Below are 14,229 nucleotides of genomic sequence, written 5' to 3' on the forward strand. Positions count from 1 at the left end.
TTTTCTAATAAGATTCCATGGAAGTGAAGGGAAAAATAAACTTTTGTAAGTTTCTAAAAATAAAGATAACTCAAAAAACAAGGTCTGTGCTAGACATTTTGCACATAATATTTTGAATCTATACCATGCAATTTTCAAATTCAGTGTTATTTTCCATGTGACAAATGAGGAAAAGGATACTTAGAATAACTGGATTTCTCCTACACATTTTCATAGATAAGCAACAGCACAGCCAGGATTCCAACTCTTTCACCTACTTCAAACTCATTTTCTTTTTACTGTGCTGTGTGGCCAGGTTACATACTGAGCACATTCCCATTATTTCTCTCATTTAATCTTCACATTAACTCTTTGAGACAGGTGTTTTCAGTCAATTTGACAGATAAGGAAACTGAGGCCCAGAGAGGTGAAGTCATCTGTTTTAGGTCATTCAGCTAATAACTGGCAGAAATGAGGTTCAAATTTACATTGTCCTGACTCCAAAATCCATGTTCTTCTTATCTTAACATCTGACTTGTAAGTGAAATGCAGTTATGGACCTATTTGATCCGATTGTCAACTCACAATGATTTGTTTAAAAATAAAGCCATGTTATTATTATTTGTTTTAATCTCAAAGAATGTTAGTTATTCAGATTTTTTCAAGTTATGTGTTTGATCTCCCTGAGTGGTGGAAAATAAGTGAAGAACTAAGGAAAGATATGGGGTTTCAGAAGAAGTGGCAACCAAGAGCTGATGTGACTGAGATTTCCAATTTTTTTCAAGGGTCGCCATATGGCAAAAGGATTAGCTTTTGTTCTAAATGATGTACTAGATTAGAATTATGGCAGATGATGAATGTAAGCCACAGGGAAAATATTTTGGATGAGTATAAAGAAATGATTTCTAAAAGTCAGAGCTGTCGAAATATGGAATAGTCTGTCTTGGAATGTGACAATATTCGGGAGAGGCAGAGTTACCAATTGGCAGGGTTACTGTAGTAAAGATCTGATGACATTTAAGGCCCTTGAGATTGGATAATTTCCTGACGTGGCTTTGTTTTCCTGTGTATGCAACACTGGATGCTTGCCTGCTAATTCTGCAGTATCTGGAATGTGTTCCCTTCCAGTTGGCACAGGTGGCTTAGAAAAATAGAGAGCCCGGAAGGATGGCTCTCTGTCTCAGTCTTCATCAACTATGGGAATGTCAATCTATAATGCAAAAGAATGAAGAAATGTAGTGCCAAATATCATCAAGGAGCCTCTGTGGAAGTCCTAGACAAAGGAAGAAAGAATATACAATTTTCAGTGTTCCTCTTTCATTTGTGTTTTCTTTTGTCTTGGTGCCTCAATAATCAAAAAAGAAAAAAAAAAAAAAAAACACTGTTGTATCAGGCTGTTTGGAAAGGGCACAGATTAACTAAAAATCTCAAGTCTTGAGTACAGTTACCACTCACACAGTATTGATCATTTCCTTTTCTGTTTGAATGGCAGTAACAATGTTTATGATAAGATAATAATTATTGGGAAGTTATTATATTTTAGGTATTATTGTTTGTGAAATCCTATGGGTAAGCAAAATAAAGTGCAGAAAGCTTATACAATAAAATCACACAGCTACTAAATGGCAGAGCTAGGGCTGAAATCAGGTTCTATTTCATACCAAAGCATGTGTTCTTATTCTCTTTTTGTTGTTGATAACCTCCTTCATCTGTGATGAGTCTTAACTTTTATATCACTTTGTTTGTTAATATTTTTCTCTATTGGTTGGTTGTATCTTTTTTGATGAGATGTCAAGAAGGAGGCACAGTAGGTCTGTTCTTTGTGTGTTTTTCAACCTTGTGGACTGTCCTTCTATAAATAGGGCAGTGGAAAGAACACTAGATTAAACACTGACCTTGGTCCATACATTATTCTCTTTCCGCCTTAATTTCATTGAGTTTAAACTAAAAAAGTATGTTAGTTTGTGTTTCCTGAAAGCAGAGCCTGAAACAGGTATCTTGGTGGAAAGATTGCTGTTAGGAAGTAAATCTAGGAAGCAGATGTGAACAAGTAAGGAAGAAAAGCCAATAAAAGAGAACAATATTGAAGTATTGAAGTCACTCTGGTAGGCAACAGGGTTCGATTCCTCTAGGACCCCTCAGGAGCATCCCAAATGTTTTTCAGGATGAAAGATGGGACAGTGGTGCACTTGTCCATCTAGTCCTGACTCCTTTTACTGAGTGTTGCCCTTGGGACCTCCACTCATGCTCAGAGAGTTGATCGTGGAGCAGAATATGGAAAGGCAAGTACATACTTGATAGGCAATTGACAATGCAAAGGAAGCATAAAGTTTCATAGAACTGGCTAACATAGTTGCAACTGAAATCAACAGTGGCCTTAGCGAATATCATGTAGCACCACTGAAATCTACCACACAGAATTAAAATGGATGTGCCGTAAAATGTCTTTCAAAATAAAATGTATAAATCCACGCAATTTTTGATCTAGAGTTATATGCAACCACTTAATTTAACTCCCTGTCTTTCAATGGTGAAAATTAAGGTTCTAAAGAGAAATGATTTTCCCAAACCACCCTGTGAGTTAAAGGATGAGTGGAGCCTCACGCCTGAGTCCTCTAGGTCTGGCCCCTGTACCTCATGGTTCATTTCCTAACTGATGCTACTAATGCCTAATTCATGACCACTTTCTTTCTGTAGCCTGGAAATCCTAAAGATGGTTATCTCCAGTGGCTTAGTTAAGCCTTTTCAAATGTTATCCCAACAGAATTGCCTTAACTATGTTCGTTAATTCTTCCTGAGACTCCAGAGTGAGGGGATCGGGATTATAGTGAAGGCGGGGCAGGCAACTCCTTCTCCAGAACTGTGCGTGACTCACATAGTTCAACTCTATTCCTTGTAATCCTTTCACATTGCCATTACCAGTTGCATTTGCATATGTCTATTGTGCACAGCAAAGGCTCTGAGGGATTGCCAAGATCATGAAATCCAATAAGGATACTGAGTTCTGTCTTCTGAACTAAGGAGTGCTGTAATTAAAGCAGTATTTACAATGCAATAAAGGCAGAGCTAATTACTGGCAAATGAGATAGAGATGATGCTCTTTCCCAGTGAAACTTGACTGGAACCAGCCTTTGCTATAAATCCTCCAACTGTCTCTTTTGTTAATTATAATCTTCTTAATCCCCTTCTTGGCAATATTTGCCTAATTTGTTGCTACTTAATAGCAAAGAATTAATGGAAACTGAGGTAGGAGTAATAGAGCTCCAGATGACTATTTGGGTGACACATTAGTAAAGACCAGGGACTATTGGTAATGACCTTAAGCCAAAATTAGGATGTTCTTTGGAATACGCAGCAAGACCTGATGCTTCACTGAGGTGCATAGGGATTTATGTTTGATATCTGCTTCCAAACTATGTACAGGATTGACAAGTTAGAAGCTGCCTTTTCTATATCTTTGTCATTAAAAATATATCCTCAGTTAGGAGCCTCTTTGCACAGTGCTGGGACTGATCAATGTTTTCTCAGGAGAGACCTTATCATTATCCCTGGTCTCAAAATGCTTGAAGTAAAAATTATTACTGCAGACAGGGGTCAGGACATTTTTCCTGCAAAGAGCCATGTAGTAAATATTTTAGGCTATGTGAGACCACATGTGATCCCTGTCAAATATTCTCCTCCTCCTCCTCCTTTTGCTTTTTCTCCTCTGCTTAATATTTTACTCCTCCTCCTCCTTCTCCTTTTTCATTTTCTCCTTTTCTTCCATCTTCTTAATAACTCTTTAAAAATGTAGAAGCCACTCTTAGCTTCCATTTCATATGTAAACAGGCTATGGTTGAATTTGCCTGAACACCACAGTGTGGTGACACCTGCAATACATTGTGTATTTGCACACTGTAAAATAAAAGACCACATTTCGTGCAGAACCATGATTTAATTTGGAGTCAGAGATGTAGCGTGAGGGGAACATGCAAGAAATATAAGTATGGGATAATGATAAACAATTTTTTTATTAGTCTAGGCTGATTCCTAGTTTTTCTAAAGTTGTATTTAAAAGTCAAGAAATGTGTTTATCTACAACTTTAAGAACTATTGTATTATTTTCCCCCATTCACTTTCTTTCTCTCCATTATTTATCTTTATGGCTAAATTCTTAGAGAATACCTAAGTAGTATTAATTTCAATATCTGAGACAACGCTGGTTTTAGTAACACATTTTGTGTGAGAGGAGTTCAATGGTTTGAGGGATTAAAGGACAGGAAAGGTGATTTGGCATCAGAGTTTAACCATAGGCTTGGGATCAAATGACAGTACTATGGCCCTGCTTCCCAATAGAGGAATGGGTCTTGACATTTTGTGGAACAGGCTCACATATTTCTGGTTTCCCTTAATTAAAGGACAGACCAGCTCTCCAATCCACGTAACCATAATGGCACTTCTCATACCCCACACACATTACTAAACTCCACCACCAACAACACTACCCAGGGTGGGGTAGAGTCTATTTCCCCTGGGTTGAGAATTACTGCATTATCTAGTTCTTAGGTGCTGGGGTTGCAATATGAAGGCGCACCTCATAGGTTATTGAGAATATGGCTGTAGGAAGGAGTCTTGGAAAGACACAGAGCTCTGTGCTAATGGCATAGCCCTCCTTTTCAGTTCTATCCTGTATTACAGCTAGAAGATAATATTCTTGCTGCAATATTTCCCCAGGAGAAGAGTAGGGGTAATTTTTCTATGTCTGTGTGCCCTGTCATCCATGCTGTCTTGTAATAGGTGAGCAAAGTTTGAAAAATCACATCACTTGACAAAACCACTGGTGGCCTGTTCACAGCTCAGTGCAGTATGGCCTCAGTGCTGTACAGGTGAGAGAGCTGGCTGAACTCAAGCAGCTCACAGATGGATTTCTCAACGTGTGTGAAGAGTGAGTGGATTGCAATATAATTATTTAAATGATTCTGGCTTCTTATTTCTGAAGTGAGATTGCATTCTCAGAGTACAGCGAGTCACAGGTGGTCATTCTAGAGCATTCCAAAGTCCACTTGCGTTTCTGTGTTTCTTGTTTATTAGGAGAAGGGAAATGTGGTGGTGCCATGAGCCTTCCATTCTCCTTCAATGATGGCTCAAGGTTGAGTGTTGTGAAAAAGCGAATGCCAATAACAGGTTCTTATGTGAAAGTGGTACAGCATGATGTGTGGAAAGAGCATGTGTGTTAGCTCATGCTTCAGCATATGTTTAGATAAGTGTGTATTTAAATCTCTTGTCTTCCATTTGCTGGTAGAGGAATCACAGGCAGGTTACTCAAGTTCTGTCAATCTCAGGGATTATACTGTCTTCCTGGCAGGGTGAATGAGAAGATGATTCATGATCGGTGCTCAGCACAAGACCCAGGCTCTCATAGGTGCTCCACATTCCACTGCTATTGATATCAATAATAATAAATCAGATGAGCCTCTGCATAAAACCATCGTCTATTCACAATTCATTATTGATTACTCATTAATCAGCGATGAGATGGGTATTCTAAACATTCCTAGAAGTACAGAGTAAGGGTCCTTCTTTTTGTCAAGGCCAGCGTCCTTTTGCATGTGACTTTAAGCACAGAGTTGTGTGAGGCAGTGCTGCATAATACAGGGAACAAACCTAATCAAACATCTGCCTTGTCCAATGTCTATGTCTTTAGGGGAAGTTTTTCAATCCTAATAGGCCTTTCTCATTCTCTGTAAAATAAAGGTATCTAAACATATCTCACGGGTTATTGTGAGGATTAAATGAGATAACAAATCACTGCCTGCAGCATCTAATACCTACTAGGTGCTCAGAACAAGCAGAATGTCTTTATTTTTCTGTTCAGAGTTTGTCCTTGGCAAAATTCGCAATAGACAAAGTCTTTTTCTTGGTTTGCTTGCTTCTTTGTAATTTTTCCTTTAGCGTATTGAGCTTTACGGTTTTGGAGGCACCCAAAAATAGCCCATTCGCATTCAGTGAAGGTAATTGCTTACTTTGCTTTCTCTTTCTGTTTGGTGAACCTTGCCTCTCTTACCATTAAAGAGGTACTATATAATCTCTAAAATGGTGACAACACATCAGGGTCAGGTGTGCAAAGTGTCTGTGGATATTTGAAACTAAGACAGGGCCCCTGGCGGGCTCAGTCACAAGCAGGGCTGGACTAGATTGGAGCACATACATAGGGTGGTGATTATCTGGGCCACAGTAAGGCCACATAGCAACCCACACTGAGATTGGCATAAGAGAAACCCTGAACAGTAAGTCAGAAGGAGGTAAAGAAGTAAAGATTGATAGGATCTGTGAATTTCATCAAGCTAATTTGTAACGTTTCACGGGTCTACAATCTTTTATCTAAAACTCTTGGGGCAAACGTGTTTTGTAGTTCAACATTTTTCAGATCTTAGAAAGGTGCTAAAGATGTACATGTAACGCACATTATATCACGCCCCCAGCGAGGTCTGGGGCAGCACCACGTTGCGAAACACCATTAGTTTCTCAGTAAATAGTCCCACTAATTAGAGTAAATTTAGATTAAAAATAGCCTTATGTCACTCCAGGTCAGATTTTTTTCCATTAAATGAGATCAAGTCAGGTTATATTTTGACACCAAATGAGTTAGGAAAATACTTTCGGTTTTCAGAAGTTTTTGTATTTTGGCATTGCTAATAATGAACTGTGAACCTGAATCAGAAAGCAGACAAATCCAAAATTATGGTCAAACATGAGTCAAGATAAAAACAATTCTCACATTCTGTTATCCTTGTACCTAGAGTTCATTTCTCTGCCCAATAAATGTTTGTTGAGTGACATCAGCATGTCAGTCAGGGGCTACAACAGTCGAACCACACAGGAAAAAACCTCTCCCTTATAAATCTTCTGACACAGGGCCAGGCACATGGACACTTATCCTTCCACTTTCACTTTGCTTTCTATTTTAGATAAAGGAACTATTCATCTTTACCTACTTTTGCCTTTTCTGTGAGCTTTCCTGGGCTGATCCAGGAAGAGAAAGTAGTTCTGTCCTCTATATGGTAGCATATAGTACAATGTGATCCATTCTTTTTCCACCTTACTCCTCGGTTAAACCGAGAACACCTGAGGAAAGGCAGTTTTAGAGGATTCCTAGCCAAGGGCTCTGTGCAGAGCAGATGTTCAGCGAATGTTTGGTGAACAAACATCTTGTCCTCTGGATAATTGAAACACTTTAGAATTTCAATTTTATTGAATTCTATGGAAAAGAAACACCCAGAATTTAGTCACTCCCCATTTTCTGTCTGAATTGTTACCTTTATTTCTGAATTATTAAGTTCAAACCAAGTAATAAAGCATATTGTTAGTGTCACACACCAGCAGTGAATCGCCAGTAGTGATGGTAATTTTACCTTTTTCTCCTGTCTTAGCTTTACAACATTATTACCCTCTTGAACTATCAGATATTAAAACCATATTAATAATCAAGAACTGTATTAATCTGTCTAAAAGTTAAATAATGTAACAGCACATTTGAAGGTTAGTGGCACCTATTGGTTGTAATTCACCAGGCACAAACTTAGCTCCTTGCCTCTCTAGATATAACAACAAACTGTATTGTTTTCTAGAAGATTAATTATCATTATGATATCTTGGAATATGCAATAAAATCAATGTAATTTGGCTGACTAAGGCTTTTACATTATCAATTAAAGTTAAGAAGGTAGACTCCCTTATCAGAGGCAGGGTATACGGGTTGTTTACTTTGGAATAAATGTCTTCATGCTTTCCATACCTCCCTAATGTTTTATTTGGTTTGATTAGAAATAAGAGTCTGAGAAAGAGCTCATATATGACATTTTGGGGTCTTGCTTATTTGCATCTGACTGGCTAGGTGTCTGATATGGTTTGGATTTGTTTCCCTGCCCAAATCTTACCAACTTGTAATCTCTGATGTTGGAGAAGGGGCCTGGTGGGAGGTGATTGGATTATGGGGGAAGATTTCCCCTTTGCTTTTCTTGTGATAGGGAATGAGTTTACATGAGATCTGGTGCAGTGGCTCACGCCTGTAATCTCAGCACTTTGGGAGGCTGAGGTGGGCAGATCACCTGAGGTCAGGAGTTCGAGACCAGCCTGACCAATATGGTGAAACCCCGTCTTTAAAAAAAAAAAAAAAAATTAAAATTAAAAAAAAGAAAAAAAAGAAAAGAAAAGTGTGTAGCACCTCCTCCTTCTCCCTCTCTTCCTTCTGCTCGGACATGTAAGACGTGCCTCCTTCCTCTTTGCCTTCCACCATGATTGTAAGTTTCCTGAGGCTTCCCCAGCCGTGCTTCCTGTACCTCTTGTGAAACCATGAGCCAATTAGACTTCATTTCTTTATACATTACCCAGTCTAGGTAGTTCTTTATAACAGTGCAAGAACAGACAAATACAGCATCTTCAGGCACTTGGCCTCCAGGGACTTGGTTTCTCTATTTATAGTGAAAGATAAACGTCCTCTCCATTTTTCCCCAGTTAGTGCTTACACATTGAATGTGATATTTTCTGTGAATTTCTTTTCAACTCTTGAAAAGACATTTATGTGCATTCAAGTGTAGTTTGGAAAGAATTTGAGATCTTCTCTTATACTCATTGGCTCTACTAACTTAGGGAAGAGCCTTCACTTTTATATTTCCCAGTTTTCTTATCATTAACACAGGAATCACATTTTTACTTTGTCCACCATGAAGCAGTGTCGAAATCACCTCTGCAAAAATTATAACTTAGAAAATTATGACATTGAGAGAGATTTAACCTAAGAAATTCCATCTTGCTTCTAACCTCCAAGCGTTTCTTGTTCATTCCTGGGTGTAACACAAACTAACTTTGGGAGGAACTTAGTTTGGAGTATAACTTTGAAACAAAGATGTTAATAACCTTTCCTGAAACAAACTCCCTCCTTGCTTGGGGACCAAACTGCTTTTGAAAGACTAACAAATCAGCCACAAGATTAGAAATTATGGTATAACAGAATTCATCATAATTTGAAGCTAGAGGCTACAAGATTCTAAACCTCCCCACTTGCTCTTGGGGATAACATTACGACTGCAAAACCTAAAATGGATGCTCTAGATATTTTTCAGACCCTGCACTTGATGGATCAGCTGGTGCCACCAGGTGTGTAAACTGGCTAATCTGGTCTTGTGGGCCCCACCTAGAAACTGACTCAGCACAAGGAGACAGCTTCAACTCCCTGTGAGTTCATCTCTGACCTAACCAATCAGCATTCTCCACTCCCTGGCACCCTACTGACCAAATTATCCTTAAAAACTCCCAGCCTCTGAATTTTGAGGGAGACTGATTTGAGAAATAGTAAAACTCTAGTCTCTCATTCAGCTAGCTCTGCAGAAATTAAACATTTTCTTTACTGCAATTCCTCTGTCTTGATAAATCAGCTCTATCTGGGCAGCTGGCAAAAAGAACTCTTTGGGTGGTTACACTGTTATGAAACACAAATGTTTGCAAAAGCACTTTGTGAAATATCAGTTGCTGTGTTATGTAACACATACACAAACACACACACACACATATATATATATATTTGCTATTAATGATAAGGTGAGATTATTCACATCAAAGGAGTTCATATTCATGTAACTGAGAATAGTGTCTATGTTAACTGGTACCAGTTACCTCTTATGTATGAAGTGCTTCTGAGAGACCATGATATCTGAAGACCATGAAGTTTCTACAGGAATACAAATAGATTTTAATAGTCCAGTGTGTACATATACATTAGGTTTTCAAGTCAAGCACCTAATTGAACAAAGACCAGATTAACACACTCTCTGGAACTGCTTTCTGCAGCATGAACTATAATAGGAGCCATTAGGAATTGATAATCTAATCTTGCTCTTGTGAGTTCAGATAAGAATTTCTCACCCCACTAAGAGGCAAAGGTAGGATTTGTCCTCTGAGTCTCTAAAAGCAACTAATCTAAAATTCTGAAAGTTTGAAGTCAGACTAACAGATTGATCCAATGAAAAAAGAAATAATCAAATCTTTTTGAGTATCAAGTAAAGCAAAAAGAAAGAAATCCAATAGGGGCATAAGAGTTTGGAGGGGTATTTCCAGAGACTTAATGCTGTGAATGCTTAGAATCATCTTTCATTTTTCTCCTAAACTCCTGACTTTTAGAATTTGGTAAATTATAGCACAGCAGGTTAGAGGGAAGCCTTTTTGTCTGTCAAGATTAAAGTAAATTGGCTTAGTCTCCCGTGGGCGTAGAAGCTCTTCAAGGTATTAATTAACCTGGGGGAGAAGTTTTATTCTCAGGATTTTGTCTGTCTCCTGCCTCTCCCATGAATACTACTCTGTACTTTCCTATCTTGACCCAGATATGAAATCACCCTTTCTCTTGAGTCACATGAAAGTTTCATTCAAGGAAATTTTTTTGGGTTCCTTTTGCACATCTTATAGGTTCTACTGCAGACACAAGTCAGGGAATGTAGGCAGCCACCAAAATCTGTGTTGTGTCAGTTTACTCATGACTGGGGATCTCTAATTATAGCCGTGATCAACCAAACAAGAGAGAGAGAAAAAAAAACCCCTTTCTGTTATCAAGTAAAGCAAACAAATAAAGTAATAGCTTGCCAAAAGAAGAAATTGCATGGGTTTTAAAAGGTGGAGTTAAAGCTAAGAAAATTGTTTAGTCAGAGGGTGCTATGGTTTAAATATTTTCTCTCAAACTCATGTTGGAATTTTATGGCCATTGTAACAGTATTAAGAGATGAAACCTTGAAGAGTGATTATGTCATAAGGGGTCTGCCTTCATGGAAAGTTTAATTATGGTGGGAATGAGTGAGTTATTGTGAGAGTGGGTTCCTGATAAAAAGGATGAGTTCAACCTGACTTTCTCTCTTTGTCTCAGATGCTCTTTCATTTTGTGGTGCCTTTCCACCATGGGATAACTCTTTCCAGAGGCTACAGCCATGCTCTTGGACTTTCCAGCCCCCATGAGCCAAATAGATCTCTTTTTAAAAAAAAAAAAAAAAAAACAAATTACCAAGTCTTTGGTATTTTTTTTATAGTAGCAGAAAATGGACTAAGATAGATGGTAACAGATATACAAAGAGGTGCCATGAGCATCCCAGCTTGTCTTCATTTTCCTCTGCATTCACTTGCTTGCTCAATTATTGGTTCTGTTCACAACTGGGACTCCAAGCCCACCACCAGACCACTATCTGTGGGCCCACTGAGGACGTTGCTATTTGAAGTCAAGGGCTTCCCCCAGAAGCAGCAGGTTCTACAGACCTCTACATAGTTTGATCTTTGTGTTTCATTTCAAGAACCACATGTGCTTGAACTCCACTCATCCATCCACATCAGTACTTCAGACAGACTTACTAAGGTTTCCCTAATCTTTTCAGGCAACTTTCCAGACATTCGCTTCCTCAGCTATGCCACAATTGTACAAATTCTAATTCCTACGTTAAATTCTGTTCCCATATTACTTATAGCATCTTGGCTGATACACAGGTACTGTAATCCTGGTTTTTCTCCCCTGAGCCCACTATCCTGTTATTTCTCCTCTCTCATTTTCTGTTTTTATATAAAGTACCACATAAATTGTTTCCTTTTTCTCTAATGACAAAATAAATTTGTTTCTGCATCAGAGCTTTAGCTTTTTACCCCAATATGATGTCCAGGTATTGCCAATAGTTTAATTAATTTCCTTTTTTAGGGGAAGGTGAGCATTTACCTGTGCTTTCGTGTATTTGGAAGCAATCCGGGTACTACCATATTTGTGAGGAAAGAAGGGGTGTTCTCTGTAGATATGATTAAATGAAGAATCTTGAAATGGGAAGATCATCCTGGATAAGTTAAGTGGATCCTAAATATCACCACGTGCATCTTTCTAAGAGAGAAGTAGACCAAGATTAGACCACCACACAGAAGAGAAGGAGGCAGTATAAGGATGGAAGTAAAGATTGGAAGCATGCAGACACAAGTTAGGAAATGTGGACAGCCACCAAAATCTGAGGGAGGCAAGGAAACAGGTTTTCCTCTGGGGTCTCCAAGGGGAGTGTGGCTCTGCTGACACTACACCCTGATTTCAGCTAATTGAAACTGATTCCCAGATTCTGGCCTACAGAACTGTGAGAGAATAAAGTTATGCTCTTTTAAGCCACCAGGTTTATACTAATTTACAATGGCCATCAAAATCTTACACACCACCTTAGTATTGTCCTCTGTGAGTCTACTGTTTGCTAATCATAGAGCCCATGCTGCTTGCCTTTGCCTCTGTGCCCTCTCATATGAGGTTCTCCCTGGAGGACTACCTCCTCCAAAGGTATCCATTTATGCAACTTCAATTTTCCCTTAAAAATTCAACTCGGACATTACTTCTTGGTGAATTCCTTACTGAATCTCGATTTGGCTAGCAACTCCTCCTTTGCCTTCCAAGACCACCTTTACTTCTCTACTAGAACACTTGTCATACTATACTTTGATTATGCTAAAGTTAACATCTCCATTGCCCCTACTAGAAAGCCTCTTGGAAGCAGGAGTTATGTTCTCTACAGTTCTAATTTCTGGCATTAGGAGGGCCTATATTAAAAACACGGTAAATGTTTGGTGAATGAAAGAATATAAGAATAAATGAGAATGAATGAAGGAAGTGAAGGAAATAACTCACATTAATATTTTTGATACTTACAATTTGCTTCAGAAAAATGATTTGTTAGAGAGGTGTATATTGTGAGGCTGAAAAATTTTCTGGAAATTGTAATTATTTCTGCTAACCAAGTCTTTTGTTCACATGGACTGGGAGAGATGACTCAAGAATGCATTTGCTCCAAGGATTGACTCATTCTTTAATGTATTATTTCATTTGCCAAATACAAGTGCACATCTAATTTATCAAAGCCACTACTGGCAAAAGAGAAATGAGTAAAAAAAATTCTTACCATCCAGGAGTTTATACAGTAAGGGAATATAGTCTATTCCTAGGTAATTATAATCAAATGCTACGTGCTACAAATGATGTAGTGGGTCATCAAAAAGAAAAGGAATTCCCTGTCGTGACAGATCAGGGAAGATTTTAGTAAAGGAGGTAGTTTTATAGCTGGGGTTTGAAAAATGGACAAACAGAAAGATGGAAACCAACTAGTGGGCAGAATACACGTGGAATAGCCTGAAAATCTATTTGAAAAGTAAGGCATTTTCTGGAAATGGCAATTTCCTGAGCTATGAAGTTCATAGTAGGAGCATGGTTGAGGACAATATTAGAAAGCTAGCCTGTGTGTGAATGACAGAAGATAGTGAGCGGTAAGTCAAGGGATTGGGATCTTAATCTGTAGGGTTATGAGACTCCTAAAAAGACATTGATGAAATGCATATTCCCAAATCATGTTTTCAGGATTCTAATCTACTGGAAGGGGAAAATATATGTTACCGTTGCAGAGATGGAAGCAAGGAACTCTCTAAAGAGTTCTTTAGATAAGGATAGAAATCTAGTGAAAGAGTAAGTGAACAGAGAGAACAGGGGAGAAATGAAAGGGATGGAGAGAAGGGATAAGGCTTTGTGCTTTGACACTGTGCATGAGGAAGATTTGGGAGCAAACCTTACCCTGACATTCTGATTGAATGAAATTGGTGATTATTAAAATCATAAATAGAAATAAGGAAACAAAAGATAAACATTAGGATAAAAAGTATGATTGTATACATGATTGATAAAATATCTATTAAACCTAGTAAAAATTCAAGGCAGTTCATTGAGAGAGATGACCATTAGAGCTGCTGTTTGGAATTATATGTATTAATCAGTCTTCTTATACTGCCTTCCAGAGGACTCATAATTGAACTCTATATTGGAAGCAGAACAACTGTGTCATAGTACTCACCCACCTTGACCAGGAAGCCCCAAAACCTATGTCAGGTTCTAGGCTATATTGTGAAAACTAGGACACATATGGTTTTTTAAGATGAAGTCTAGCTTTGTCACCCAGATTGGAATGCAGTGGTGTGATCTCAACTCACTGCAACCTCTGCCTCCCAGGTTCAAGCAATTCTCCTGCCTCAGCCTCCCAGGTAGCTGGGACTATAGGCGCCTGCTGCCATGCCAGCCTAATTCTTTGTATTTTAGTAGAGATGGGGTTTCACTGTGTTGCCCAGACTGCTCTTGAACTCCTAAGCTCAGGCAACCCACCTGCCTCAGCCTCCCAAAGTGCTAGGATTACAGGCGTGAGCCACTGTGCCTGGCTGGGTAAGGTTTAGGAAACATCAACT

Source organism: Sapajus apella, unplaced genomic scaffold (genome assembly GCF_009761245.1).
Source record: "Sapajus apella isolate SASKATOON/1434 unplaced genomic scaffold, GSC_monkey_1.0 scaffold14, whole genome shotgun sequence".
Classification (NCBI taxonomy): domain Eukaryota; kingdom Metazoa; phylum Chordata; class Mammalia; order Primates; family Cebidae; genus Sapajus; species Sapajus apella.